General features: G+C 42.7%; 1 pseudogene; it reads right to left on the minus strand.

The window, feature by feature from the left end:
- Nucleotides 1-278: 278 nt before the first annotated feature.
- Nucleotides 279-3860, minus strand: LOC123366698 (annotated as a pseudogene).
- Between the last annotated feature and the right edge of the window lie 995 nt (nt 3861-4855).

Below are 4855 nucleotides of genomic sequence, written 5' to 3' on the forward strand. Positions count from 1 at the left end.
AGAGACTGCTCATAGGATGGGGAAATGACCAGATGAAATTATGGTTTGGGTGCCTGATATTGATTTCAGCTTCACAACCTGGGGCTCTTTTGGGGTCTCCAGATGCTTTTGGATGTCCAGGGATTAGTGGTTGCCTACAGGTGCTTTCTAAGTTTGTTTTTCACATGAAGGTTGCATCCTTTCCTCTTCCATCTTGTAGGTTCCTGTGTTAGACTGCACCTTAAAACCATTCTGAAACAGCAGCTGGTGGTTTTAAGGATGCTTTCATTCACACAGTCTCACTTGTCCTTGGCTTTGTGGCTCTCTGTTTTCCTGGGCAGCAGTACAGCATGGATGCCCCTAGTGGTAGTAACCCCTCCCCTCCCCTTCTTTCCCTCCCCACCGCGAGTAGCTTGTTCAACTCCTCATCATTACAAACAGCTAGCTGCAAGTGCTTTGGGATAATCTATGTTTTCTGATTACCCTGAGCAATGGCACCAGTCAACTCTAGTATTTCAGCTGTCAGACATTCTATCACTGCAACCAAATAAACTAGGGCTCCAGCTCCTACTTGCTGTACATAGTTCCCTTTGTGTAGCATTGGGTGCACACAGCGCAAGGGGAACAGCAAACCAGCATGAGAAAAATGAGACTTGACCTTAGCCTGCGCTGACCTTCCCTGCGTTCCACAGCCAGATATCACACTGATCTTCTAAATCATTGCTTTCTCTTACAACAACAACAACAAAATAATCCCTTACGAAAAACAGCAGAGGGAGCAGAATGTTACTGGTTGCCTTCTCACATGTAGCGAATTACACCTATGAACCTTGATTAGCACTGGCTATCTGCGGATGGCTGGGTGATGTTGAAGTGCTGGTATTGACCTGTAAAGCTATAAAAGGTTTGGTAGCAAGATATTCTCTCTTCATATATGACATCATCTGAGGTGCTCAAGTTTATAGCACCCTGCTGAGCATGGGAGAGGTATGTTGGCAAGAGGTTGTTGGTAAGTGATCTTTGTTTCTAGAACATAGACCTTTTAATCCACTAAATCCTGAATTGGGTGCTCTTCAAGATTTACTCTGTTTTATCAAAGATTTTCCCAGGGAAATGTTGATACAGAAAGCCCCCAGAAAAGCCAACTAAAATGTAGATTATCAGAGGGGTAGCCGTGTTAGTCTGGTTCTGTAAAAGCAGCAAAGAATCCTGTGGCACCTTATAGACTAACAGATGTTTTGCAGCATGAGCTTTCGTGGGTGAATACCCACTTCTTCGGATGCAAGTAGTGGAAATTTCCAGGGGCAGGTATATATAAGCAAGCAAGAAGCAGGCTAGAGATAACGAGGTTAGATCAATCAGGGAGGATGAGGCCCTGTTCTAGCAGTTGAGGTGTGAAAACTAAGGGAGGAGAAACTGGTTCTGTAATTGGCAAGCCATTCACAGTCTTTGTTTAATCCTGAGCTGATGGTGTCAAATTTGCAGATGAACTGGAGCTCAGCAGTTTCTCTTTGAAGTCTGATTCTAAAGTTTTTTTGCTGCAGGATGGCCACCTTAAGATCTGCTATTGTGTGGCCAGGGAGGTTGAAGTGTTCTCCTACAGGTTTTTGTATATTGCCATTCCTAATGTCTGATTTGTGTCCATTTATCCTTTTCCTTAGAGACTGTCCAGTTTGGCCGATGTACATAGCAGAGAGGCATTGCTGGCATATGATGGCATATATTACATTGGTGGACGTGCAGGTGAATGAACCAGTGATGGTGTGGCTGATCTGGTTAGGTCCTGTGATGGTGTTACTGGTGTAGATATGTGGGCAGAGTTGGCGTTGAGGTTTGTTGCATGGATTGGTTCCTGAGCTAGAGTTACTATGGTGCGGTGTGCAGTTGCTGGTGAGAATATGCTTCAGGTTGGCAGGTTGTCTGTGGGCAAGGACTGGCCTGCCACCCAAGGCCTGTGGAAGTGAAGGATCATTGTCCAAGATGGGTTGTAGATCCCTGATGATGCGTTGGAGGGGTTTTAGCTGGGGACTGTATGTGATGGCCAGTGGAGTCCTGTTGGTTTCTTTCTTGGGTTTGTCTTGCAGTAGGAGGCTTCTGGGTACACGTCTGGCTCTGCTGATCTGTTTCCTTATTTCCTCGTCTGGCTACTGTAGTCTTGAGAATACTTGGTGGAGATTTTCTAGGTGTTGGTCTCTGTCTGCGGGGTTAGAGCAGATATGGTTGTACCTCAGTGCTTGGCTGTAGACAATGGATCTTGTGGTGTGTCCGGGATGAAAGCTGAAGGCATGAAGGTAGGCATAGCGGTCGGTAGGTTTTCGGTATAGGGTGGTGTTAATGTGACCATCACTTATTTAAATAAAACCTACCGACCGCTATGCCTACCCACAGACAACCTGCCAACCTGAAGCATATTCTCACCAGCAACTGCACACCGCACCATAGTAACTCTAGCTCAGGAACCAATCCATGCAACAAACCTCGATGCCAACTCTGCCCACATATCTACACCAGCAACACCATCACAGGACCTAACCAGATCAGCCACACCATCACCGGTTCATTCACCTGCACGTCCACCAATGTAATATATGCCATCAAATGCCAGCAATGCCTCTCTGCTATGTACATCGGCCAGACTGGACAGTCTCTAAGGAAAAGGATAAATGGACACAAATCAGACATTAGGAATGGCAATATACTAAAACCTGTAGGAGAACACTTCAACCTCCCTGGCCACACACTAGCAGATCTTAAGGTGGCCATCCTGCAGCAAAAAAACTTTAGAATCAGACTTCAAAGAGAAACTGCTGAGCTCCAGTTCATCTGCAAATTTGACACCATCAGCTCAGGATTAAACAAAGACTGTGAATGGCTTGCCAATTACAGAACCAGTTTCTCCTCCCTTGGTTTTCACACCTCAACTGCTAGAACAGGGCCTCATCCTCCCTGATTGATCTAACCTCGTTATCTCTAGCTTGCTTCTTGCTTGCTTATATATACCTGCCCCTGGAAATTTCCACTACTTACATCCAAAGAAGTGGGTATTCACCCACGAAAGCTCATGCTGCAAAACGTCTGTTAGTCTATAAGGTGCCACAGGATTCTTTGCTGCTTTTACAAAATGTAGATTGCTGACGATAGGCTTCAACAGACCAATTAATATAAAGGCTGTGACTTAAAAATATTATTTTAACAAAAGACTTTAAATGTATACTGCAAGTGTGCTCTGAATTTTTTAAAAGTATTATGCCAAATTCTTGTTCTTTTTAGTTTATCTTTGATCCATTACACAGCCACATGGAGTATGTGAGTAGGAGAAGACAGCCAGCCATTCTGATCATCCTTAAAATGCTGTCAAATATATTTTAAATATCCACTTATAATTCATTTTGTCTTTTAATTTTTTAGATGTATTCTGTTTCTAATTACAGTTTTCATGCTGCCATTACAATGAACTATGGATGAATTTCCTTTTGAGTTTAATGAAGTGATCAAATTTCTTAAGGCTTGGTCACTGGCATGACACATATTTTTAACAATGAAAACCCCAACTACCTGGCACAATAGATAGAAATGCTACTTTAATTTAAGGAGCGCTTGAATGGAGTTCAGGAAAAAAAATTCTAATAAAGTCGATATGAACCAAAACAGATGGTAAAGACTTTTAATCAATATCATGTAGTACTAGTTAAAAAAAGGTGACAATGTTAATCTGGGTGAAGGGACTCTGATAAGCACCTTATGACTTTTCTATAATAGCTGAGTCTGATGTATCCTATTTATACATCTGTAATAAAGAGCTTCCAGCCATATTGTAATGCTCTCTGAGGGTCAATTTTGAAAGACATGGCAATATGAGTGTCAGGTTGACAAGCTTGCATCCTCTTTATGCTATGAAGTGTTAAATTGATGAAGAGGTCAGTGAATTGTCTTGCTAAGTCTCCCAGCTGGGGACTAATACTGCATAATGGGAGAGGGGGCAGACACTAACTCTAACCAGCCAGCCCAAGGGTTTAAACAAGCAACATTACAACTGAAGTGAGTAATTCTCAGAAGAGCTTAGCTCGAATGGCCTTATTTGTATGGATTCATTTCAAAATTTATTGCTGAATGGACATAGGAGACACCAGTTATTAGGAAAAGACAGGTAATATTAAAGAGGGATTTAATTATTAGAAATAGATAGTTGGGTTTGTGATGACTGGGAAAAACCACCTGGTGAATTGCCTACTGGGTACAAAGGTTGTGGACGTCTTGAGAAATCTAGATAGACTTATGAGCAGTTCTGGAGAGGAACCAGTAGTTGTGATGGGATCCCTGGGGTACAAACTGTAGCTTTACCCTGTACCTCTGTGCCCCCTTAACTCTCCAGCCTGGACTGTCTCTCACAATGCTTTACTAGTGACAAGCAGCAACCCCTTCCGGGCACTGTTATCAACCAATACAACAGAAAGTGGAACCCCAAAAACAGCTAAAATGCATTAATGCTCCCCGAGCCAATCATGAATCACCCAAAGAAAGGCACCAGCAAATCTCCCAAACCCCCTGCCTTGCACCCCAGAACTGTAACATTTTGCCCTGGTCAGAAGTCTGACCAGTGTAAGTTCATTCCCCAGTCCTCCCCTCCCTCAATGTGGAGAGGACACACACCAGCCTTTGTAAACTAAACTGAGATTTCCCAAGCACTTCAATCATAGCACTTCAATCATACCTTTTTTAGGTAAAATATAAAACAGATTTATTAACTACAGAAAGATAGATGTTAAGTGATTATAAATGGTAGGCATAAAAGGTCAGAAATAGTTACCAAAGAAAATAAAAAGAAAGCATGAACTCTAAATCCTAGACATTATTAGACTGAGCAATATTTGGATCA

This window comes from Mauremys mutica, chromosome 3 (genome assembly GCF_020497125.1).
Source record: "Mauremys mutica isolate MM-2020 ecotype Southern chromosome 3, ASM2049712v1, whole genome shotgun sequence".
NCBI classification, from domain to species: Eukaryota; Metazoa; Chordata; order Testudines; family Geoemydidae; genus Mauremys; species Mauremys mutica.